At 40.7% G+C, this 27,741-nt stretch overlaps 1 long non-coding RNA gene and 1 pseudogene across 3 annotated transcripts in view; one reads left to right on the top strand and one right to left on the bottom strand.

Moving 5' to 3' along the window:
- The window catches only part of LOC141275998 (uncharacterized), a 447,783-nt gene that overhangs the window by 379,281 nt on the left and 40,761 nt on the right, over positions 1–27,741 (bottom strand). The window lies entirely within an intron of this gene.
- Positions 14,705–17,792, top strand: LOC101323777 (serine/threonine-protein phosphatase 4 regulatory subunit 3A pseudogene; annotated as a pseudogene).

Below are 27,741 nucleotides of genomic sequence, written 5' to 3'. Positions count from 1 at the left end.
GAAAAGGGAAATTTTACTCTCTATTCTACATTTTATTCTCAGAGTTTGAGACAAATATTGGAAAATTTAGGACTAATCATTGAATTGTGATTATTAAAACAATGGATTTTATTAAATCTTTCAAATCATTGTGATATAGTTGATGCAATTGCTAATAGTAGTTAGCAGCAAAGTAAATATTACAAACTAAAATTGACTGTAAGTATCATTATTTACCAATCCAGCATTAAAAGATATTCAGAGGAAGTTAATGAGCTGCATAATTATTTACTTATTATTTATAATTAGTGGGATACTCACAGAGTATAAAGAAATATGATGTCCTGTGTTCCTCAAGGCAGAAAATACTATGGGAGGATTTGGAAAGGAATAGTCACCTCTACCTAGTACTGCAGTTATATAAGTACATGAATTTCTGAATCATAATTTAGGAATTACACAGATTAAATTTAACTTAGATAGCAATACATAATGTATATTTGATATCAATAATAATAGCTAACATCTATTAAGTGTTCACTGTGTGTTAGGCCTTACACAAACTAATTCATTTAATTCCTCATGATAATCCTGACAGGTGGGTACAATTATCATTCCCATTTTACAGATGAGGAAATTAAAGCACAAAGAGATAGAGTATACTACCTAAATCACACAGCTAGAGAGAGTGTTATGGTCTGCATTAAACCTATGCTCTGGCTCCAGAGTCTGCACTGGCAACCAAAAAGATCTAAAATGCAAATCTTAAATGAAAATATAATAATTTTCATTTATTCAAATAGAACAGCTATGTATTGATCCAGGCACTGGAATTTTAATATTAGCTTGTATAATTAACTGACTAGGTCATCAGAATTAACATATGCATCAAATTTAGGATACACTAAATAAAATCACAGTTGCTTTAATGTATTTATGATTCATTATTCTTTTTTCAAAATGTTGACAACTCACCTGACTTTTATCTGAAAAGAAGCCAAGAAGAGTTTCAAAGGAATAGAACCTCCTTTATAACACGGTTTATTAAGACATGTTTACGTAGACTACATCTCTTAATGTCTAGCAATGACATACTGTCAGAAGTTACTATATATCCATTGCTGACAATAGACATATCAGTGCATGAGTCCATCCAAATACACACACACACACGAATACAGATCTATGTTCTTGCACAGTTAGTATAATACATAAATGTATTTCTCATGGAAAAAAATACAGTGTGCATGGAAATGCTTCTGCTGTATTTGATGGGATTTATTTTTTTTAATATTTATTTATTTATTTATTTACCTTTGGCTGCATTGGGTCTTCATTGCTGGGCGCCGGCTTTCTCTAGTTGCGGTGATCAGAGGCTACACTTCGTTGTGGTGCGCGGGCTTCTTATTGTGGTGGCTTCGTGGGCTCTAGAACGCAGGCTCAGTAGTTGTGGCACACGGGCTTAGTTGCTCTGCGGCATGTGCGATCTTCCCAGATGAGGGCTCTAACCCGTGTTCCCTGCATTGGCAGGCGGATTCGCAACCACTGCGCCACCAGGGAAGCCCCTGATGGGATTTAAATTCTGCCAAGTGACAGGCGTTCCCAGTTCAAGAGATTCACGGTTTCAGCTAAGGGCGGAATTTGGCTCCATGTATTTTAAGTAGCATCCTGAGGGAGTACTGTCCTGGTAAATGTACAGTATGAGAGCAATTCTAAGTTCATAATTGGATCTGGCATGTAGTGATCCATTATCATCCTCTGAAAGCAGACATCTGCTACTTAATTTTTAAGGGCCATGACAAAACTGATTACAAAATCGTGAACATTAATACAATACCTTTTATCAAACATTCAAATAATTGCAATCACTAAAATTAAGGCGACAGTTAATAGCAATTAGCAGTGAAATAAATACTCAAACAGAAAACCTGAAGGGAACATCACAGTTTGTCGGAACAGTGAGTTGCCAGGTCCTGTGGGTTCTGCCCTCGTTACCTCTGTCACACTCTTGCTCCCTCTCCATTCCCTCTGCCACCTCTCCACTCAGAGTCCAGGGCCTCTGGAAGAGTGCCTCATAACTTCTGCCACAACACACAGCCTACACCTTTCCTTGTTGCGACCCATTTATAGCACAATCGCCAGAAAAGTTCCAGAACCACACTGCTCCAATTATATCAGTCTCCTACACAAAACACTTACAGGACCCCATTGCTGGCAGAATGAATGCCACGTTCTCCTGTCTATCATACATGCACTCTGTGGACTGGCCCTAATAGAAATCCCAACCTCGTTTTCCACATTTGCTCTTCCCTGATCCTTTCATCAAAACAACTTCCTCTTCTCCACATGCGGTCTAAGCTTTCCATCTCCAGAGCTTTGCATATAACACCCCACTACTTAGAATGTCTTCCTCTTCATCTCTAACATTCCCCCTCTGTATAAACCCAACTCAGATTTAACCTCCTCCTTGCAGACTTCCTTGCTCTCTCTACATACTACTAATCTCTACCTCTGAACACTCAGTTTTACATCTACCTTCTCTGTGAAAGTTTGCTGTTGTCTATCTTGTATTCTACTTATAGTGGGCCCTCCCTATTGGAGGGTTCGGCGTCCAGGGATTCAACCAGTTGCAGATGCACAGTTGGTTGAATCCGGGGACATGGAACATGCCGATATGGAGGGCCCACTGAACAAGAAAAACTGGGGAAATCTGAGTAATATCAGTGGGTTGTATCAATGTCAATATCCTGGCTGTGATATTATACTGTAGTTTTGCAAGAAGTTACACTGGGGAAAACCTGGGGAAAAGGTACGAAGGATCTCCCTCTACTATATATTTCAACTATACGTTCAATATGAATCAACAATTATCTCAAAATAAAACATTAAATTAAAAAACCAACACCCAGGGTAGATCCCAGAGAGTAAGAATGGGATTGGTGTTTTCAGTTTCTCCACATAGCAAAGGCTTGAACCTGCTCTCACCATATCACACCTCTGATATAGTGGAACCTCAGAGAGAGATCATTCTGTGAGGTGCCTAAAAGGAATGGGCACCAGGAGATGTGGCCTTGGACACCTGTGCATGAATCACTTGCGACGCAGAGATTCACTCGGTCTGCCTGGTTTGAGGAGCTGTCTACTTCAGATTAAAAGCTGATGTGCGGGTAAACAGTACTCAGGAATTCCCTACACCATCTTTGCAGCAGTAGTGGGTTGAACAGTAACCCAAGAAATCATGTCCACCAAGAACCTCAGCATATGACCTTATTTGGAAAACAAGTCCCTCACCTTGTTCAGATTCTGTTCAAGTGGTAGAATGAAAGACTTTGTAAATGAGAAGAAAGGAACAATTCTGTACCATTTGAAAGGAGTACTGTGTGAATTGCACATTTTGCAATACTTTATCTCTCTTTCCCTCCTTCCTTCTCTCCCTATCTGTCAGAAATTTTGTTATTGCCATAAATTAAAAATAAATTTATTTAATCTTTAAAATATGCAGAAGGAAAAGAATACACTTCCAGAATTAGCCTTACCCTGGTCATAACCCAGGTTCTCTATTTTTCATTTGGAAATCATTTCTTTTTTTTTTTTTTTTGCGGTACGTGGGCCTCTCAGTATCGTGGTCTCTCCCGTTGCGGAGCACAGACTCCGGACGCGCAGGCTCCGCGGCCATGGCTCACGGGCCCAGCCGCTCCGCGGCATGTGGGATCTTCCCAGACCGGGGCACGAACCCGTGTCCCCTGCATCAGCAGGCGGACTCTCAACCACTGCACCACCAGGGAAGCCCTGGAAATCATTTCTATTTAGAGAATGTTCCCAATAAAGAAATACGTCATTTACTCCCTTGTGCTGATTCTGAACTCCTTAAAACAGGGAGGGGGATTCCCTGGTGGCGCAGTGGTTGAGAGTCCGCCTGACGATGCAGGGGACACGGGTTCGTGCCCCGGTCTGGGAAGATCCCACATGCCGCGGAGCGGCTGGGCCCGTGAGCCATGGCCGCGGAGCCTGCGCGTCCGGAGTCTGTGCTCCGCAACGGGAGAGACCACGATACTGAGAGGCCCACGTACCGCAAAAAAAAAAAAAAAAAAAAAAAAGCAGGGAGGGTTTCACTCCTAATGACTAGATCCAAACTCTTAATCAAAAAGGTCTGTGAACCTCTGAAACTGTGTGAATTTTTGAATGAATGTGCACTTTTTCTGTAAGAAGTTCTGTAACTTCCATCATATTCTCAAAGATTTTAAACCAAGACACTCAAGCAGTTTGGAAGCACATACTACAAGTTTAATTTATGTTTGCTGAACAATACATATATACACTACAAGCTTAATTTATGTTTGCTGAACAAACTACTTAATTTATTTATATATTCTGTCAATGTCCTCCAGCCAAAGAACCACTGGAAACACAGGTGTAGTTGAAGTTGGGTTTATTCCTTGGTGCAGAGAGGAAGAATACACACCATGAGGAATCATAAGTCGTCTCAGTAAGACTGTAGTAGAAAGAACCAATTACAGGATTTGGAATTTGATTCAGTGACTTGGCAGAGAGTCTATGATTAAGTTTCTCCATCAATCTTATCTATGGGAAAGAGAACAGCATAAGGATAAAGCTGTAATTAGTAAAGAAGTAGCAGTCACTCATTTTGGCTATGATAGGGGTGTTTCATGGATATTCTGTGGGTGGCAGAGTGACCTTGTTTATGTCTGTGCTTAGACAAAATTATGAAGTAGTGTTGCTCTGTCTCATTTTATCATGGTCTCAGAGTAATCTGGTCTGAGGTTGTGTTCTATGAGATAATTTATGTCTCATAGGAGAATAATACAGCCTAGCTGTGAGTGCCAGACCAGCTTCTGAATGTCAGGGGCTGTTCTGTTTTCCTTTCTCATTTCCTAATAATGTAAAGACTTCTACAGTGTAAAGTAACTCAGTAAGGTGTTGGTAAAGCTTAAGAATTTACTGGGCTAACATTACTGCTGGAATCTAAAATAGAGAATTATATCTATGGTAAAATATACATCAGATTTTATATACACATAATAAATTTACATCCACACAATTAGTCATTTTAATCAGTATTTCTTCTTATACATTTCACAAATAGTTTCCTTTGGAAGGTCCATCAAGAAGTGGTTTTATTGGGGCTTCCCTGGTGGCACAGATGGTTGAGAGTCCACCTGCCGATGCAGGGGACACGGGTTCGTGCCCCGGTCTGCGAAGATCCCACATGCCGTGGAGCGGCTGGGCCCATGAGCCATGGCCGCTGAGCCTGTGCGTCCGGAGCCTGCGCTCCGCAACGGGAGAGGCCACAGCAGTGAGAGGCCCGTGTACCGCAAAAAAAAAAAAAAAAAAAAAATGGTTTTATTAACCACTACATAAAGTTTTACTATGTAAAGGTAGACATTTTATGGGTGTAAAATTTAAAAAAAAAATGTAAGGCCAAAATAGGCATCTAATGACACATATCTTTTAAAAGCCCTTTTTTCAAACTAATAAACAAGAGTATACTGGAAAGTCCATGAATTTATATGTTTATATTTTCATTTTGTGATAATCTAAAGAAAAACAATGGTATTAAAAGTTTGGGGCTTCCCTGGTGGCGCAGTGGTTGGCAGTGCGCCTGCCGATGCAGGGGACACAGGTTCGTGCCCCGGTCTGGGAAGATCCCACATGCTGCGGAGCGGCTGGGCCCGTGAGCCATGGCCGCTGAGCCTGCGCGTCCGGAGCCTGTGCTCCGCAACGGGAGAGGCCACAACAGTGAGAGGCCCGCGTGCCGCAAAAACAAAAAACAAAAACAAACAAACAAAAAAGTTTGGATGACTATGTCATCACTAAGTACTACCAGGTGATATCTGTCCTCTTGTGTATCTCTAAAAGTAGAATCTTTTTTGTTCCAAGTGAAACCAGATGACATTGCAGGGCACTGTGATACTGAACCAGTACTAGTTGAACCAGAAGAAAATGGCTGGGAGAATTGAGTTCATCACATAGCTTACAGGCACACAATGATACAGGTACAAGAAACTCCAAAGAACCTACATCTAGCTCAGGGAACAGCAGATTGTAGGCGCTTCACAAAATCTGAAGAGGAGGGAGGAAGGAAGGAGACATTTACTAGAATGTGAACAGAGATGGTGTTGGGTGATAGGACTAATTAGAAACTGCTGTTTTAATTACTTTATCTTTCTTTTTAACAGAGCTTAAATTTCCTTTAATAATCATGTAAAATAAAATTATATAGTGAAAAATGTCCATATTGTTCAATATAATGCTACTGATGTGTTATTTTTATAATACTTGAGGTGCCTGATACTTTATAAAATGCTGTGAGACTTCTAGTTTCCAGTCTGACAGGTAAAGAGCTTGGAAATTGTAATTCCCATCCTCACATCTAAAAAAAAAAAGAACTGAACAAAGCGAAAATCAACAACTCTGCTTAGATCCACCAGAGAACTGAGACCATAGGGCAAACCACTGCCCTGAAAACTGGAGAAACTGAAGAATACAGAGAATCACAGCTTACTGGAGCAGAAGCTGCTGCTAGAGCCTGGAAGGACCACTTAAAGGACAATTCACTAATTTCTGGATGCTGAGTTTGGTCTAACTTAAGAGATAAAAACTCCAGGGTGCCCAGCTTCAGGGGAAACCTCACATTTTTTGAGTTTTACCTTCAGGAGCCCCTCCACATTCTCAGGGTGAAGATCAGAGAAAAACCCCCCTTGTGCTTGTGGCAGTGGAAGGGAAAAATTAACCATTTTGAAATAAGCCCAGAGCATTTCTCTTTCCTCAGCAACTGCCTGTCCCCAAAGAAAACTAACATATGTCAATTGCTTTCCTAAATGCCAGCAATGAAAAATTAGAATTTGAAATTAAAAACACATCATTTACATTAGCACTCAAAAAAAGAAATATATTAGTATAAACCTCACAAAATATGTACAAGATCTACATGAGGAAAAATACAAACTCCGATGAATGAAATCAAAGAACATCTAAATAAACGGAGAGATAGTTCATGTTCATGGATAGGAGGACAAAATGTTGTTAAGATCTCAGTTCTTCCCATTTTGACCTATAGATTCAAATGCAATCCCAATCAAAATCCTAGCTAGTTACTTTGTGCATACTGACAAACTGATTCTAAAGTTTATATGGAAAGACAAAAGACTCAAAATAACCAACAAAATAGTGAAGAAGAAGCACAAAGTTGGAGGACTGACACTACCTAACTTTAAAGACTTACTATAAAGCTGCAGTAATTAACACAATATGGTACTGGTGAAAAACAGACAAATCAATCAATGAAACAGAATAGGAAGCACAAAAATACACCCACATAAATACAGACAGCTGATCTTTGACAAAGAAGCAAAAGCAATTCAATGGATAAATGATAGTTGTATTAGTTTGCTAGGACTGCCATTACAACATATCACAGACTGGATGGCTTAAACAACAGAAATTTATTTGTCACAGTTCTGGAGGCTAGAAGTCCAAGATCATGGCGTCAGCAGGTCTGGTTTCTTTTGAGGCTTCTCTCCTTGGCTTGCAGATGGCAACTTTCTCACTGTGTCTTCATATGGTCATCTCTTGGTCTGTATATGTGTCTGGTGTTTGTAGTCCCTTTTTATAAGGATGTCAGTCACACTGGATAAGAGCCCACTCTAACAACTCATTTTAACTTAATTACTTCTTTGAAAGCCCTATCTCTACAGTCACATTCTAAAGCACTGAGCTAAAGCTTCAACATATGAATTTGGGGGGCTGGGGGGGACACAATTCAGCCCATAACAATAGTCTTTTTGATAAATAATGCTGTAACAACTGGACATCTACATGCAAAAAGAAAAAAAAATAACCTAGACAGACCCTACACCTTTCGCAAAAATTAATTCAAAATGGATTATAGACCTAAATATAAAACATAAAACTATAAACTTCCTAAAAGACAACATCAGAAAAAATTTAGGTGACCTTAGATTTGGCAGTGAGTTTACAGATACCACCGAAAGCAGAACCCATGAAAGAAACAACTGATAAGCTGAACTTAATTAAAGTGTAAAACTTCTGTTCTGTGAAAGACACTGTTAAGAGAATGAAAAGACAAGTCCTTATTTCTGAATATATAAAGAACTCTTAAAACTCAACAATAAGAAAACACACAACCCAATTTAAGAGAAGGCAAAAGATCTGGACTGGGCTTCCATGGTGGTGCACTGGTTCAGAATCCGCCTGCCAATGCACGGGACACGGGTCCCAGCCCTGGTCCAGGAAGATCCCACATGCTGTGGAGTAAATAAGCCCATGCGCCACAACAGCTAAGCCTGTGCTCTAGAGACCGTGAGCCACAATTACTGAAGCCTGTGCACCTATAGCCCATGCTACGCAACAAGAGAAGCCACTGCAATGCGAAGCCCACGCACTGCAACAAAGAGTAGCCCCCGCTCACCTCAACTAGAGAAAGCCCACGCACAGCAATGAAGACCCAATGGAGCCAAAAATAAATAAATTTTTGTAAAATAAGGCAATAAAAAAAAGAAAAGATCTGAACTGATACCTCACCAACAAAGATATATGGATAGCAAGTAAACATAGAAAAAGACAATCAATATCACATATCATTAGGAAATTGAAAATTAAAACAATGAGCCACCACTATGCACCTATTACACAGACAACACCAAATGCTGACAGGAATGTAAAGCAACAGGAATTCTCATTCATTGTTGGTGGGATGCAATATGGCACACCAATTTTGGAAGACAGTTTGATAGTTTCCTACAAAGCTTAACATAGTGTTACCATTCAATCCAGCAACTGTACTCCTGGATACTTATGCAAATGAGTTCAAGATGTATATCCACACAAAAACTTGCACATGAATATTTATACAAGCTTTATTCATAATTTCCAAAAATTGGAAGCAACCAAGATGTCTTTCAATAGGTCAATGGATAAACAAACTGTGGTACATCCATACAATGACTATTGTGGGGCAATAAAAAGATATGTCCTATCAAGACACAAAAAGACATGCAGGACACTTAAACACATATTGCTAAGTAAAGAAGTCAGTCTGAAAAAGCTACATATTGTATGATTTCAACTATATGGTGTTCTGGAAAAGGCAACACTATAGAGACAGTAAAGAGATTGTATGATTTCAACTATATGGTGTTCTGGAAAAGGCAACACTATAGAGACAGTAAAGAGATCAGTGGTTGCCAGGGATTTGAGGGGAGAGATGAATAGGTGGTGTACACGAGATCTTTAGGACAATGAAACTATTCTGTATGATACTTTAATGGTGGATACATGATATTATGCATTTGTCAAAAACTCTAGAACTGCTATGGACTCAACTGTGTTCTCCCAAACCCTAATCCCCAGTGTGACTGTTTTTGGACATAGGGCCTATAAGGAGGTAATTAAGGTTAAATGAGGTCATAAGAATGGGGCCCTGCTATGATAGGATTAGTGTCCTTATAAGAAGAAACACAGAAAGCTCTCTCTCTCTCTCTCTCTCCTCAAGCACAAAGGAAAGATCTTGTGGGCACACAGAGAGAAGCCAGCCATCTACAAGCCAGGAAGAGCTCTCACCAGAAACAGAACCCTACTGGACCTTGATCTTGGACTTCTAGCCCACAGAATTGTGAGCAAATCAATTTTGGTGTTTTAGCCAACCGGTCTATGGTATTTTGTTACAGAAGGATGAGCAGGCTAATACAAACACAGAATGAACCCTAATGTAAACTATGAACTTTAGTAGCATATCAATATTGGTTCGTTAATTGTGATAAACTTACATTCACTAACAGAGATGTTAATAATAGTGAAAACTCAGTTGGAGAGGCGATGTGGATATGGATATATGGGAACTCTACTTTCTGCTCAATTTTCCTATAAACCCAACATCTGCTGTTTAAAAAAAAAAAAAAGAAGTCTCTCAATTTGAGAAAAACACTTTGACAGAGAACTTTTGTGATTTTTACTATATAGTATGTGTTTCATAAATGTTAGGATCTGACCATGCTCTATAGCTATAAATATATCACCAGAGATTGATAGCTGTGTATGTTCATCAAAAGTTTTCATCTTTTGGGACTTCCCTGGTGGTCCAGTGGTTAAGAATCCGCCTTCCAATGCAGGGGATGCAGGTTCAATCCCTGGTCAGGGAACTAACATCCCACAGGCTGCGGGGCAACTAAGCCTGAATGCTGCAACCACAGAGCCCCTGTGCTCTGGAGCCTGTGCACCACAACTAGAGAGAAGCGCAACCGCCACAATGAAGAGCCCGTGCACTGCAATGAAAGATCCCGTCTGCCACAACTAACACCTGACGCAGCCAAAAATAAAACTAAATAAATAATTTTTTTTTAAGTTTTCATCTTTTTGGGAATTCCCTGGAAGTCCAGTGGTTAGGACTTGGCATTTTCACTTCCCAGGGCCCAGGTTCGATCCCCAGTCAGGGAACTAAGATCCGCAAGCCACATGGCACAGCCAAGGAAGTTTTCATCTTTTTGGTCTTTAATGAAAATGTAGTTTTGCTGACAAGGAGGAAACTGCTAAAATATTTGTTTTAAAATATTAGGCTTCTGGGACTTCCCTGGTGGTGCAGTGGTTAATAATCCGCCTGCCAATGCAGGGGACACGGGTTTGATCCCTGGTCCAGGAAGATCCCACATGCTGCAGAGCAACTAAGCCCATGCACCACAACTACTGAGCCTGCACTCTAGAGCCCACGAGCCACAACTACTGAGCCCACGTGCCACAACTACTGAAGCCCACACACCTAGAGCCCATGCTCCGCAACAAGAGAAGCCACCTCAATGAGAAGCCCGTGCACCACAATGAAGAGTAGCCCCCGCTTGCCGCAACTAGAGAAAGCCCACGCTCAGCAACGAAGACCCAACGCAGCCAAAAATAAAATATAAATAGGGTGGGAGGGAGGGAGACGCAAGAGGGAAGAAATATGGGGACATATGTATATGTATAACTGACTCACTTTGTTATAAAGCAGAAACTAACACACCATTGTAAAGCAATTGTACTCCAATAAAGATGTTAAATAAATAAATAGGCTTAAAAATTTTTTAAGATAATAATAAAAATAAATAAAGCTTTCAGCCTGCACATAAAAAATAAAAATAAAATATAAATAAATTTCTTTTTAAAAATTTTTCTTTAAAAAAAAAATTAGGGTTCAATCTGAAACAGAACCACAGCCCCTGAACCTTCTACCTCATAAAGAATTATCCAGTCCAAACCCTACGGGTTTCTCAACCTCCAAAATTAACATTTTGCACCAGATAATTCTATGTGTGTGTGTTGGGGTCGGGGGGGGGGGGCGCACAAGGGCCACAGGGTGCTGACCTGCACGTAGTAGGATGTTTAGCCATGTACCTGAACTCTGTCAACTAGATGCCAGTAGCAACCCTCATGCCTGCCTCCCTACCCCTCCCACCTTCTCACTTCTGTCACGATAAGACATCTCCAAAGATCACCAAGTTTCCTATGGGGGTGAAAATTGCCCTCAGTTGGGAATTCACTGGCATCCAGCAGTTAGAACTCCACGCTACCACTCCAGCGGAGGCATGGACTTGATCCTTGGTCGGGGAACTAAACTAAGATCCCGCAAGCTGTGTGTGACCAAAAAAAAAAAATTACCCTCAACTGAGAACAACTTGTATGAAGGGATTTGATACAGGGATTGTGGAAGCTGTGGCACCGTAAGGTTGGGGTCTCCAACTCTGATGAAGGAGCTTGAAGTCCCCAGGGTAGTCAGGAAGGGAAGATGGACATAGAGTAGGGATGAACAAGACGGAACTGGAACTCACCAGCCTGAGCTGGATTCCCACAAAGAGGGACTGACACCCAGGTTTCTTCTTGCTGCCTCTGGTGTTGGTGACAGGGGTATCCTACAGAAGCTGGGGCTCTTGGTTGCAGAACTAAACACACACCTTGCCCAAGAGTCAGAGAAACTGAAAGAAGACCTGGGGGAAGGTGGAGCAGTTGGTTTCAACAATGTGAACCAGAGGATAAGCAGCAATGTCTGTGAGCTACCAAATGGTTACTGCTTCACTTCCACCCTACCTGTCTTGAGCAAGAATCTCTCCTGTGGCTTACCCTAACCGGAAATACCTAGGGAAACAGTTCAGCCTCATCAGCGCATTACAAAACCATTGCAAATACTCTCCTTTTAATGTAGTAAAATGAAAGTGTTCAAAACTGGTCAAGTAAGCTCATCATAGATTTTATTTTCAAATGAACTTCAAAGAAAAATATAGAAATACACTGGTGAATCTGCAGGGACCTTCAACTAATTATACATTTTCCCCCAAATATTAACTCCATTCAGTTTATAATCATATTCTGCCTCAGATGTTACCTGCTCTGTGGCCATATATAAATCAGTCTTCTAAAATCAATTGAAAACTTGATCTAATACCTGTGGAATATTTATAATTTATAGCTACAGAGGCCAGATGTTAATGATAAGGAGAACTAATGACAAAATATAATCTAAATGAACCTCTAATCTGCTCCCAACCTCCCCCTTCTCTGCTAAGTATCTAATTTTATCTCTTCAAGACAGGGTAATCTTAAATGGCCTGTATTTACATAATGCATTTGCTATAGATGTTTTCATTCCCAACTAATTAGTTTAGAATCCATCTGCTAGAGTCTGAAGGTGTCCTTGCTGGGGCTGGTTATATAGACCCTTCCCTATAAATGATCACATTGATTAGGAAAGATGAAGTGTATCCTCTCTGTAATATAGAAAATCTAGATAATTTAGAATGTTTTCTCACAATAGCCTATTTATAACATTAAAAAATAAGACAAAAACCCTGCAAATAACAGCACAATCTCTCCTGCTTCCCCTTTGTTAGGTTTCCAAGAATATGAGGTGGGGGGGCTTAACTGGGAAACAACTTAGAGGATATTATCACATTGGTTCAACAAAGTCTTTGTGAAGATATCCCTTTCTGCATCAGGGTTGGACTGGGCACTCCCTGACTGCAACTGGCTGGACACCCATGGAGTAAATCATACCTCCTCTAAGATCCTATGAGCCAAACATTTCTGCTCCTGTGCTATACCAGAGTCTTAAAAGGGTCTTGGCCACCAGAGGGTGTGTGTTCTGAGATCAGTAACATATTTTAAAGTGATACAGATACTCTCTCTATCAAGGAGATCATATCATTTATCTATCCCCCAGTGAGATTGCAAACTTCCATATAAAAGTATAAAAAGAATTTCGAATTTACATGTTTCATCTCCTTAACTGCAGGAAGTCATTTCTCCTCAAGAATTTTCGGGAAGAATCAGGGGTGTTTTCACTAGCCAGTGGGTCTGCCGTTATTTATAGCTAGCCACTACAAACAGGCCAAAACCCCACAGCTTCAAGCCTCAAAAATCTCTCAGAGGCATCACTCTGAGATGGAACTCTTCTCCTAACACATGTGCTCCAAACTGGGTAATCAGTCAGTTGTCAGGCTCCCAAGAGATGGCACTGATGCTTGCGCAACATGTAGAGACTATTCTTTCTGTATTATACTCAGAGAAAGTGTCCCACAATAAACTTGCTTGAGTCCTAAAGTCAGCAACTTGTTGCAATTATTAACACATACACTTTCTCCTGGGATGCACAAACCAAGGTTTGACCTCTGCATTGTTGCTGGAACCACTTCAAGATGGAGTGCTGTTCCTGAGCATGACCTAACCTGCCAGACAGCCTTCTGTCTTCCAATGAATTCTTTCTCACGGTTTTGGTCATGCTCTCAATAGTCTAAGACTTCCACTGAGGTCTTCACCCTCGATTTGCCCAAAATGTCTGTCTGAATCCTTATTGAATGGTGGGGTTTCCATCTTTTCCCCCAGAAAGAACTCATCTTACGTAAATAGTTCAAAGGCAAGGAGGTGTGTCTCCTAATTCCACCCAACAGAGTCTGTTTAAAACCCAGATAACAAGGTCTCCGTCCGAGGCCTCCGTCGCTGCGAAGCTCGCGGCTTCCCTCCTGTCTCTTTAAATGGTGGGGCCAATGGGCCGTCCCGGAAGCTGCTACGGGGGTGGCCACGCGTGCCGCTATTGAGGGGCGAACCAAGATGGCAGCGGCTTTGGCTCTGTGAGTTAGACGGAAGAGGCGACGAAAGAGGAGGCGGCGGCGGAAGGAAAGGGACTCCCAGTAGCCAAGAGTGCTCGTGTGCCAGGGGGCTCTCGGAGTCTCCCGCGTAGTGGTGGCAGCTGCAGCAGGACCAGGTGCCGGTCAGCTTCGGACATTTGAAGCAGGGGAGCGGAGCGCAGTCCCCGGCTGCGGAGGCAGGGCCAGGTATAAGGAAGGAAAACATGGCGGCGGCGGCCTGAGGAGGAGGCGGCGCGGAAGCAGCTTCACAGAGATCATGGCGGAGGCGGGAGCAGGGCAGTGAACGGCGCCGCGAGTTCCTAGCGCGGCGGGGCGGGAGGCTGCGAAGCGCTGCGCGGCCCCCTCGGGCGGCTGGGTTCGCTGGGCCTGGACAATAGCACCGAGGAGCCGGAGGCGAGGAAAGGCGGGGGCCAGAGCTCAGGCCCGGTGGCGGGCCATGAGGGCAGCAGCGCGGCCCAGGGGCGGCCAGCGGCGGCAGTGAGGCCGGGGAGCCCTCCGCTCGTGGGCGTCATCTCACCTCGGCTCCCGCCTTCCCTGGACCCCCTTCCCGGGCGACTCCGGCGGGGCCTTTGCCCTGGCCCCCGGGCGGCACGATGACCGACACCCAGCGGCGGGTGAAGGTTTACACACTCAACGAGGACCGGCAGTGGGACGACCGGGGCACCGGGCATGTGTCGTCAGGCTACGTGGAGCAGCTGAAGGGCATGTCCCTGCTTGTCAGGGCCGAGAGCGACGGTTCTCTACTTTTAGAGTCCAAAATAAATCCTAATACTGTATACCAGAAACAACAGGACACTTTGATTGTGTGGTCTGAAGCAGAAAATTATGACTTGGCCCTTAGCTTTCAAGAAAAAGCTGGATGTGATGAAATTTGGGAGAAAATATGTCAGGTTCAAGGAAAGAACCCATCAGTGGACATCACTCAGGACCTTGTAGATGAGTCTGAAGAGGAGCGTTTCGATGATATGTCATCGGCAGGTTTAGAATTGCCATCTTGTGAATTAAGTCGCCTTGAGGAAATTGCAGAACTTGTGGCATCATCTTTACCTTCCCCCCTGCGTCGTGAAAAACTTGCACTAGCACTGGGAAATGAGGATTACATTAAAAAGCTCTTAGAGCTTTTTCATGTGTGTGAGGATTTGGAAAATATTGAAGGACTGCACCACTTGTATGAAATTATCAAAGGCATCTTCCTCTTGAATCGAACTGCTCTTTTTGAAGTTATGTTCTCTGAGGAATGTATAATGGACGTCATTGGATGCTTAGAATATGATCCTGCTTTATCACAACCACGAAAACATAGGGAATTTCTATCTAAAACAGCCAAGTTTAAAGAAGTGATTCCCATATCAGATCCTGAGCTGAAACAAAAAATTCATCAGACATACAGAGTTCAGTATATACAAGGCATGGTTCTACCTACTCCTTCAGTCTTTGAAGAAAATATGTTATCAACACTTCACTATTTTATCTTTTTCAATAAGGTAAAAATTGTTGGTATGTTACAGGAAGATGAAAAATTTCTGACAGATTTGTTTGCACAGCTAACAGATGAAGCAACAGATGAGGAAAAAAGACAGGAATTGGTTAACTTTTTAAAAGAATTTTGTGCATTCTCCCAAACGCTACAACCTCAAAACAGAGATGCTTTTTTCAAGACTTTGTCAAACATGGGTATATTACCAGCTTTAGAAGTCATCCTTGGCATGGATGATACACAGGTGCGAAGTGCTGCTACTGATATATTATCATACTTGGTTGAATATAATCCATCCATGGTACGAGAGTTTCTCATGCAGGAGGCACAACAGAATGATGATGATATTTTGCTCATCAACCTCATTATAGAACATATGATTTGTGATACAGACCCTGAACATGGAGGAGCAGTCCAGCTTATGGGCCTCCTTCGAACATTAGTTGACCCAAAAAACATGTTAGCTACTGCCAATAAAACAGAAAAGACTGAATTTCTGGGTTTCTTCTACAAGCACTGTATGCATGTCCTTACTGCTCCCTTACTGGCAAATACAACAGAAGACAAACCTAGCAAAGATGATTTTCAGACTGCCCAGTTGTTGGCACTTGTATTGGAATTGTTAACATTTTGTGTGGAGCACCATACCTACCACATAAAGAACTACATTATTAATAAGGACATTCTCCGGAGAGTGTTAGTTCTTATGGCCTCGAAGCATGCTTTCTTGGCATTATGTGCTCTTCGTTTTAAGAGAAAGATTATTGGATTAAAAGATGAGTTTTACAACCACTATATAATGAAAAGTTTTTTGTTTGAACCAGTAGTCAAAGCATTTCTCAACAATGGATCCCGCTACAATCTGATGAACTCTGCCATAATAGAAATGTTTGAATTTATTAGAGTGGAAAATATAAAATCATTAATTGATCATGTAATTGAAATTTACTGGAAAACATTGGAAGATGTAGATTATGTACAAACATTTAAAGGATTGAAACTGAGATTTGAACAACAAAGAGAAAGGCAAGATAATCCCAAACTTGACAGTATGCATTCCATTTTGAGGAATCATAGATATCGAAGAGACGCCAGAACAACAGAAGATGAAGAGGAGATGTGGTTCAACACAGAAGAAGATGACATGGAAGATGGAGAACCTGTCGTGTCTCCATCTGACAAAACTAAGAATGATGATGACATTATGGATCCAATAAGTAAATTCATGGAGAGGAAGAAATTAAAAGAAAGTGAGGAAAAGGAGGTGCTTCTGAAAACAAATCTTTCTGGGTCGGCAGAGCCCAAGTTTCAAGCTTTCCCTTTCTAGTGGAACAAAGACTACCCTCTCCAGCCAGTCACCTGCAACAAATCTGCCTGGTTCTCCAGGCTCACCTGGATCCCCAGGATCTCCAGGCTCTCCTGGATCCATCCCTAAAAATACATCTCAGACGGCAGCTATTACTACCAAGGGAGGCCTCGTGGGTCTGGTAGATTATCCTGATGATGATGAGGATGATGATGAGGATGAAGACAAGGAAGACACGCTCCCTTTGTCAAAGAAAGCAAAGTTTGAGTCATAATGGCAACTGCCTGTGATCAGTACCTGTTGAGAAAACTGGTTCTCTACCCCTCCCCACTACAAAATCTATAACAAAGCAGTGGCCTCTTGTGAATGACTGACACAGCTCAGCTCGCACACTTGACTTCTGCTCATCAAGTGCCAATTCAGTGGAGCAGGAGGAGGGGATAATTATACATTTAGGGGGAAGACTTACACCTTCGAGGTCTAAGCTTGGACCACACATTGCCCTTTTCTCAGGGAAGGAAATGGAAACGAAAAGCCAACAGGGCAGGGGTTTTGAAAGTGGAACTCTGGATTGACTGGTCAGTTGCTACAATCAGAATATGCTTTCTTGGACCATGTTTGAGACTCAGAAGAATAGGCTTTTCTGCCCTAATTCTTCACTAGTTAAGAATGCCAGCAGTTTCTTTGTATAAAGAGACCTGCCTTTAAAATCGTACATTCTGAACATTTTAGTCAAGCTACAGCAGGTTTGGAAAAACCTCTTTGGGGGAGGGGCGAATATGAAGTTTCCTCTTTTTTATCTATTCCCTTTGCCCTTCAAACTGCAGATTTTTTTTTAAGTGGGGATTTGTCCCTACTTGATTAAAGATTGAGTGAAATTCTAGATGTGGTCATTTGTGTCATAATTTTTTTGTTTCATTTTTTGATTTTTTTTTTTTCTCCTGAGTGTATGCTTAGTTGTTGAGTATATATATTTGGGACCATTAAAAACTTTTTTGATGTAATATAACCTAACATTGTGCTGGTAAAAAACAAAACAAAACAAAAAAAACCCAAATAACACAACTTGCTACCCTTCTTTTTATTTCTAACACTTTTCTCCAACAGGCGTCAATAACAGAGATGCATAAACTGAATCTAGGTTATTGTTAAGGAATTATTTTAGACATAAATATGGAATCTCCTGGTGGTATAGTCATTTTAACAATATTAATTCTACCAACCCACAGACATGGTATATCTTTCCATCTGTTTGTGTCATCTTCAATTTCTTTCATCGGTGTCTTATAGGTTTCTGAATACAGGTCTTTTACCTGCTTAGGTAGGTTTATTCCTACGTATTTTATACTTTTTGATGTGATGGTAAATGGGATTGTTTCCTTAATTTCTCTTTCTGATAGTTTGTTAGTGTATAGAAATGGAACAGATTTCTATATATTAATTTTGTATCCTACAACTTTAGAAAATTCATTGATGAGCTCTAGTAGTTTTCTGGTGGTGTCTTTAGAATTTTCTATGTAGAGTATTATGTCATTTGCAAGCAGTGACAATTTTACTTCATCCTTTCCAATTCTGATTCCTTTTATTTTACTTGCCTAATTGTTGTGGCTAGGATTTCCAATACTATGTTGAATAAAAGTGGCGAGAGTGGGTATCCTTGTCTTGTTCGTGATCTTAGAGGAAATGCTTTCAGCTTTCACCACTGAGTATAACGCTAGCTGTGGGTTTGTCATATATGGCCTTTATTATGTTGAAATATGTTCCCTCTATGCCCACTTTCTGGAGCGTTTTTATCACAAATCAATGTTGAATTCTGTCAGAAGCTTTTTCTGCATCTACTGAGATGATCACATAGTTTTTATTCTTCAGTTTGTTAATGTGGTGTATCACATTGATTGCTTTGTGAATACTGAAAGATCCTTGCATCCCTGGGATAAATTCCACTTGATCATGTTGTAGGATCCTTTTAGTGTATTGTTGCATTCAATTTGCCAGTATTTTGTTGAGGATTTTTGCACCTACGTTCATCAGTGATATTGGCATGTAACTTTTGGGGGGGGGCATGTAATTTTTTGTGTGTGATACCTTTGTCTGATTTTGGTATCTGGGTGGGTGATGCTGGCCTCATAGAATGAATTGGAAAGTGCTCCTTTCTCTGTAGTGTTTTGCAGGAGTTGCAAAAGGATAGGTGTTAACTCTAAATGTTTAGTAGAATTCACCTGTGAACCATCTAGTCTTGGACTTTGTTTATTGGGAGTTTTTAAATTACTGATTCAATTTCATTACTTGTAATTGGTCTGTTCATATTTTCTATTTCTTCCTGGTTCAGTCTTGGGAGATTGTACCTTTTTAAGAATTTGTCCATTTCTTCTAGGTTGTCTAGAAGACAACATACAGTTGTCGGTAGTAGTCTCATATAATCCTTTGTATTTCTGTGGTTTTGATTGTAACTGCTTTTTTATCTCTGATTTTATTGATTTGGGCCCTCTCCCATTTTTTATTGAAGAGTCCGGCTAAAGGTTTATCAAATTTGTTTATCTTTTCAAAGAACCAGCTTTTAGTTTCATTGATATTGTCTATTTTTTTTTTTTTAGTCTTTATTCATTTCTTTCTGCTCTGATCTTTATGATTTCTTTCCTTCTACTAAATTTGGGTTTTGTTTGTTCTTCTTTCTCTAGTTCTTTTAGGTGAAAGGTTATGTTCTATAATTGAGATTCTTCTTGTTTCCTGAGGTAAGCTTGTTATCACTGTAAACGTCCCTTTTAGAACTACTTTTACTACATCCCGTAGGTTTTAGATTATCCTGTTCTTTTATTTGTCTCTAGATATTTTTTTATTTCCTCTTTGATTTCTTCAGTCATCCATTGGTTGTTTAGTAACATATTGTTTAGCCTTCACGTGTTTGTGTTTTTTGCAGTTTTTTTCTTGTAGTTTATTTCTAGTCTCATAGCATTGTGGTCAGAAAAGATGTTTGATATGATTTCGATTTTCTTAAATTTACCAACACTTGTTTTCTTGGTCTGTGATCTATCCTGGAGAATTTTCCATGTGCATTTGAACGGGATGTGTATTTGGCTGCTTTTGGATAGTGCTCTATGTCAATTAAGTCCATTTGGTCTAATGTATCATTTAAGCTAGTGTTTCCTTATTGATTTTTTGTCTGAATAATCTGTCCATTGATGTAAGTGAGGTGTTAAAGTTCCCCACTATTTTTGTGTTACTATTGATTTCTCCTTTTATGTACATTAATATTACTCATATATATTTAGGGTCTCCTATGTTGGGTGCATAAATATTTACAATTGTTATATCTTCTTGGATTGATCCCTTCATCATTATGTAGTGTACTACTTTGTCTCTTGCCTTTATTTTAAAGTCGATTTTGTTTGATATAAGTATTGCTACTCTGGCTTTCTTTTGATTTCCATTTGCATGGAATACCTTTTTCCATCCCCTCACTTTCATTCTATGTGTGTCTTTAGATCTGAAGAGAGTCTCTTGTAGGCAACATATATACAGGTCTTCTTTTTGCACCCAGTCACTCTGTATCTTTTGATTGGAACATATGTTCTGTTTACACGTAAGGTAATTACTGATATATATGTTCTTATTGCCATTTTGTTAATTGGGGGTTGTTTTAGTAGTTCCCTTTTTTTTTCTTTTCCTTTGTTCTCTTGTGATTTGATGATTATCTTTAGTGTTAAGTTTGGATTCCTTTTTCTTTTTGTATTTTTTTAACATCTTTATTGGAGTATAATTGCTTTACAACAGTGTGTTAGTTTCTGCTTTATAACAAAGTGAATCAGCTATACATATACATATGTCCCCATATCTCCTCCCTCTTGCGTCTCCCTCCCACCCTCCCTACCCCACCCCTCTAGGTGGTCACAAAGCACTGATCTGATCTCCCTGTGCTATGCGGCTGCTCCCACTAGCTATTTTACATTTGGTACTATATATAAGTCCATGCCACTCTCTCACTTCGTCCCAGCTTACCCTTCCCCCTCCCCATGTCCTCAAGTCCATTCTCTACATCTGCATCTTTATTCCTGTCCTTCCCCTAGGTTCTTCATAACCATTTTTTTTTTAGATTACATATATATATGTGTTAGCATATGGTATTTATTTTTCTCTTTCTGACTTACTTCACTTTGTATGACAGACTCTAGGTCCATCCACCTCACTACAAATAACTCAATTTCATTTCTTTTTATGGCTGAGTAATAGCCCATTGTATATATGTACCACACCTTCTTTATCCATTCATCTGTCAGTGAACACTTAGGTTGCTTCCATATCCTGGCTATTGTAAATAGAGCTGCAGTGAACATTGTGGTACATGACTCTTTCTGAATTATGGTTTTCTCAGGGTATATGCCCAGTAGTGGGATTGCTAGGTCATATGTTAGTTCTATTTTTAGTTTTTTAAGGAACCTCCATACTGTTCTCCATAGTGGCTGTATATTCCCACCAACAGTCCATTTTCTCCACACCTTCCCCAGAATTTACTGTTTGTAGATTTTTTGGTGAGAGCCATTCTGACCGTTGTGAGGTGATACCTTATTGTGGTTTTGATTTGCATTTCTCTAAAGATTAGTGATGTTGAGCATCCTTTCATGTGTTTGTTGGCAATCTGCACATCTTCTTTGGAGAAATGTCTGTTTAGATCTTCTGCCCATTTTTGGATTGGGTTGTTTGTTTTTTTGATATTGAGCTGCATGAGCTGCTTGTATATTTTGGAGATTAATCCTCTGTCAGTTGCTTCGTTTGCAAATATCTTCTCCCATTTTTGTGTGTATTTCTATTATAGAGTTTTGGTTTATTGTTACATGAGGTTTTTATAGATATAGATAGAGAAGATATGATATATATGATATATATGATTGATATATGATTGCTATATGAAGATATGATATATGATTGTTTTAAGTTGCTGATCTCCAAATTTCTAATGCATTTTTAAAACCCTGCATTTGTACTCTCCTCCCTTCATGATTACTGTTTGTTTGGTTTTTTAAATTAATTAATTTATTTATCTTTGTCTGGGTTGGATCCTTATTGCTGCACACAGGCTTTCTCTAGTTGCAGCGAGCGGGGGCTACTCTTCGTTGTGGTGCGCGGGCTTCTCATTGCGATGGTTTCTCTTATTGCAGAGCATGGGCTCTAGGCGCACAGGTTTCAATATTGTGGCATGCGGGCTCAGTAGTTGTGGCTCGCGGGCTCTAGAGCACAGGCTCAGTAGTTGTGGTGCACAGGCCTTGTTGTTCCGTGGCATGTGGGCTCAGTAGTTGTGGCTCGCGGGCTCTAGAGCACAGGCTCAGTAGTTGTGGTGCACAGGCCTTGTTGTTCCGTGGCATGTGGGATCTTCCCAGATCAGGGCTCGAACCCGTGTCCCCTGCATTGGCAGGCAGATTCTTAACCACTGTGCCACCAGGGAAGTCCCATGATTACTGTTTTTGATGTCGTATTTTACATCTGTTTCAGGTATCTATGAACGGCTTATTGTGGATATGATTTTACTTCTTTTGCCTTTTAACCTCCCTACTAGCTTTGTGCGTAGATGATTTACTGCCTTTACTGTATGTTTGCCTTTACCAGTGAACTTTTTCATTTCATAATTTTTTTTAATTGAAGTATAGTTGATTTACAATGTTGTGTTAGTTTTATTTCACAATTTTCTTGTTTCTAGTTATGGCCTTTTCTTTTTGCCTAGAGAAGTTCTTTTAACCTTTGTTGTAAAGCTGGTTTGGTGGTGCTGAATTCTTTTAGCTTTTGCTTGTCTGTAAAGCTTTTGATCTCTTTTTCAAATGTGAATGAGAGCCTTGCTGGGTACAGTATCTTTGGTTGTAGTATTTTCTCTCTCATCACTTTAAATATATCATGCCACTCCCTTCTGGCCTGCAGGGTTTCTGCTGAAAAATCAGCTGAAGCCTTATGGGAGTTTCCTTGTATATTATTTGTTGCTTTTCCTTTGCCACTTTTAATTTTCTCTCTTTATCTTTAATTTTGTCATTTTAATTACAGTGTTGCACTTTGGGTTCACCCTGTATGGGACTCTCTGTGTTTCCTGGATTAGGCTGACTGTTTCCTTTCCCAGCTTAGGGAATTTTTCAATTTAGTTATATTTCTCACTTACCTTGGAGAAGTAGCCTTCTGTAGGAGACATCCTATGCATACTAGCAGCTCACTCCCCTCTCATCACCCAAGCTATATGCTCTAGGGGCTCCTGTTATGAGGGCTGCATGGATCCTCTGTTGTGGCAGGCTGAGTATGTGAGTGATGTGGTAGGCTTGGTTGGCCCCTAGTCCAGTTGGTTGCAAGGCCCTGCCTTGTGCTGAAGCTCCTGGTTACTAGTTTTGGGGGCTGGGTTATGAGGCAGGTGACTGCAGAACCCCTGGGGGCCTTGGGGATAGTGCTGGCTTACTGATGAGCAAAGTCAGGTCCAAAAGACTCCAGGGCTGTTGCCCACCCACTAGTGGGTGAAGCCAGGTCCTAGGGTTAGTACCAGACTACTGGCAGGCAGAGCTGGGTCCTGGAGTCTGTCTGTAGGGCTCAGGGATCCCAGAGCTGGTTTCAGATTGCTGGGGGGGTGGTTCCTGACACAGTTGGGTACAGGGTCTGAGGTGTCCCAAAGGTTGTGTTAGCCTGCTAATGGGCAGGGCCAGGTCAGCTGTAGGCAGGCTGGGTCCACAGGCTGCAGGATCGTAGGTCTCTTGCATCTTGTGTCTGCCCCCTGGTGGGTGAGGCTGCTCTAGATGCTACTGCAGCCTTCCTGGAGGACAGGACCAGTGCCTGCTCACCGGTGGGTGGAGCAGCCTCATGGCCCTCTGATGGGCAGGGCCATGTCTAGAGGTGTGTCTAGAGGCAGCTATAAGCTCAGGAAGTCTTTAAGCAGGCTGTTTGCTGATGGGTGGAGCTGTCTACCCAGACAGTTAGTTGTTTGGCCTAAGGCATCCCAGCACTGGAGCCTACAGGTCTTGGCACTAATGAGCTGGAGGGAGGATCCCACAATGGCGTCCACCCAAACCAGTACCCCATGTGGTAAAAGGAGCTCCCAAGTATGACTGACACCAGTGTCCCCAGGGCGAGCCACAGCCACCCCCACCCTCCACTTCTCCAGGAGGCTCTCCAAGACCAAAAGGTAGGTCTGGCCCAGGCTCCTATCAAATCACTGCTTTTGCCCTGGGTCCCAGTACATGTGAGATTTTGCACGCTCCATTTAAGTGTGAAGTCTCTACTTCCCCCAGTCCTTTGGGACTCCCAAAATTAAGGCCCGCTGGCCTTCAAATACACATGCCCTGGGGGCTTGTCTTCCCAGTTCAGGACCCCCAGGCTGGGGAGCCTGATGAGGGGCTAAGAGCTTTCACTCCTGTGAGAGAACCTCTGCAATATAACTATTCTCCATTGTGTGGATCGCCCACCCAGGAATATGGGGCTTGATTACATCACAAGTCTGCCCTTCCTACTTGTCATACTGTGATGTCTTTCATTGATGGTTGTTCTGCAAATAGTTGGGATTTTGGTGTGCTCATGAGAGGAGGTGAGCTCAAGTCTTTCCACTGTGTCATCTTAGCCAAACTCCCTCAATACATTCTTTAAAATACAGTACACCTGTTGCCCAAAAAACAAAAACACAACAAAGAGTAGATGTTTAATGATGTTAATTTCTTGTGTGATGATTGGAAACCTCATTTCAATAATTTAATAATAAAATGATAATTACATTTCAAAATAATGAAGATCTTGGAAAGACTCATTAAAAAAATGAAATATTTTTAGCATAGCAAGTATGCATATTTTTATATTCTATGTGTGAACATCATTTTATGATATTAACATATCAAGAATCTCTGTATTTGCATAAACAGAATCACCAATCTCAGTTCTGCCAGATAATAAACAGTTTACTGAATTTAAAATTCCAATTTGTAGGACTAACTTTTATTTCAGTGATAATTGCTCTCAAATCAATGACTGCAACATCACTGCTTTAAAGAATGGGGCATGAGTGCCCTCTTGTGATAGAATAAGCATTTAAATGAATTTGTAAATATCTTTCAGTTGCATATGAAGTAATTTGAACTGAGTCATTTCACAAACACAAAATGCCCTCTATTGCTAGACCAATTTGTACCAGTGCTTTTAAGTGTGGAAATAACAAATACCTGAAGAACCTGATTAATGTTAATAGACAATATGAATAAGTCACGTAAAAATGCTATTCCTTCAAGTATTTTGGTAGCTCCAATAAAAGTCAAATATGACAGAGGCTCTTTCAACTGATCATCACTTAACTGTCTCGCAAATGCTCTCCATTCCTGCTTAGCAGCTAGACGTGCTCCCAGAACATGAGGAAGTCTCAGGACCTTGCAGGTAGGCTCCTGTATGCTTCACCTCTCTAGCTCCCAACGGGTGGAGTGTCTACTTTCCAAGGGTCAGTTGTTTGATCCTAAACCTACTTATATCAATTGTATTTGTACTCAAATTATGTAAATAAATTAAATAATATGGAAAATAATTTATTAAAAGAAAACGTGTTTTTAGATAAAACAAAACTAAGTTGGATGCTTTGAAATGACTTCAGAAAATGTAATCAGGGAAAAACTTTCTGAGATTGTACATGGGTAAGAAAACTAAAAAAATCAATAGAAGTCATAAAAATCTAAAAGAATTATAAATACAGTAGCATCAAAACATCAGTAGGCTACTTAAAAAATAATTTTTAATAAAAGCCTTAGCCTAAAATCAAAAGCCTGGTAAAAATACTCCTTTTCATATTTTATACTAAAATATTTTAGGTACATATGATCTTTTTGAATGATTCTCTACTTTAATTGACTCTTCTGATTCAATGAGTCTGAAGGGTACTGTTTCCCCCATCTGCTCACACTTTATATATATTTAGTTAAAAACTTGTATGGAATGTGGATCTGGCCAGATTCTAAAATGAAATTGGGTCTGTGTGACCTGAAATACAGGAAATCTGTCCCTGGTTAAAAATTAAACCATAATTTGGGACTTCTCTGGTGGCGCATTGGTTAAGAATCCAACTGCCAATGCAGGGGACATAGGTTCAAGCCCTGATCCAGGAAGATCCCACATGCCACAGAGCAACTAAGCCTGTGCACACCAACTACTGAGCCTGCGCTCTAAAGCCGATGAGCCATCTTTTTGGACCCACCTCCTAGAGAAATGGCAATAAAAAGGAAAATAAACAAATGGGACCTAATGAAACTTAAAAGCTTTTGCACAGCAAAGGAAACCATAAACAAGATGAAAAGACAACCTCAGAATGGGAGAAAATACTCGCAAATGAAGCAACTGACAAAGGATTAATCTCCAAAATTTACAAGCAGCTCATGCAGCTCAATATCAAAAAAAAAAAAAACCCAATCCAAAAATGGGCAGAAGACCTAAATACACATTTCTCCAAAGAAAATGTACAGATTGCCAACAAACACATGAAAGGATGCTCAACATCACTAATCTTTAGAGAAATGCAAATCAAAACCACAATGAGGTATCACCTCACAACGGTCATAATGGCCATCATCAAAAAATCTACAAACAATAAATGCTAGAGAGGGTGTGGAGAAAAGGGAACCCTCTTGCACAGTTGGTGGGAATGTAAATTGATACAGCCACTATGGAGAACAGCACAGAGGTTCCTTAAAAAACTAAAAATAGAACTACCACATGACCCAGCAATCCCACTACTGGGCATATACCCTGAGAAAACCATAATTCAAGAAGAGTCATGTACCACAATGTTTATTGCAGCTCTATTTACAATAGCCAGGACATGGAAGCAACCTAAGTGTCCATTGACAGATGAATGGATAAAGAAGGTGTGGCACATATATACAATGGACTATTAGCCATAAAAAGAAACGAAATTGAGTTATTTTTAGTGAGGTGGATGAACCTAGAGTCTGTCATACAGAGGAAGTAAGTCAGAAAGAGCAAAACAAATACCATATGCTAACACATACATACATGGAATCTAAAAAAAAAAAAGAAGGTTATAAAGGACCTAGGGGCAGGACAGGAATAAAGACGCAGACGTAGGGAATGGACTTGAGGACACGGGGAGGGGCAAGGGTAAGCTGGGACGAAGTGAGAGAGTGGCATGGAATTATATATACTACCAAATGTAAAATTGATAGCCAGTGCAAAGCAGCCGCATAGCACAGGGAGATCAGATCAGTGCTTTGTGACCACCTGGAGGGGTGGGGTAGGGAGGATGGGAGGGAGACGCAACAGGGAGGAGATATGGGGATATATGTATATGTATAGCTGATTCACTTTGTTATAAAGCAGAAACTAACACACCGTTGTAAAGCAATTATACTCCAATAAAGATGTTAAAAAATTTAAAAATTAAAGAAGACTTGAAAAAAAATGAAGCCTGTGGGCCACAACTACTGAGTCTGTGTGTCACAAGTACTGAAGCCCATGCACCTAGAGCCCGTGCTCCGCAACAAGAGAAGCCACCGCAATGAGAAGCCTGTGCACCACAACGAAGAGTAGCCCCTTCTCACCGCAACTAGAGAAAGCCTGCACGTAGCAACAAAGACCCAACGCAGCCAAAAATAAATAAATTAATTAACTAAAAACAAATCAAACCATAACATTTGGCAGTGACATCTGGGAATATTTGTGCAAACTTTTGACCCCAAAATTACACTGCTTTTACGTTGCTAACATCAATGTTTTGTATAAAAAGTTTATGTACATGACAATTGTCTGGAATCTTCACCAAAGTAGGGCATTCCACACTCATTTTAAATAAAGGTAAATGACATTATCTAAGTTGGAGCACAGTTTTTCAT

This window comes from Tursiops truncatus, chromosome 12 (assembly GCF_011762595.2).
Source record: "Tursiops truncatus isolate mTurTru1 chromosome 12, mTurTru1.mat.Y, whole genome shotgun sequence".
Classification (NCBI taxonomy): Eukaryota; Metazoa; Chordata; class Mammalia; order Artiodactyla; family Delphinidae; genus Tursiops; species Tursiops truncatus.
This window is presented reverse-complemented; position numbering and strand designations above follow the sequence as displayed.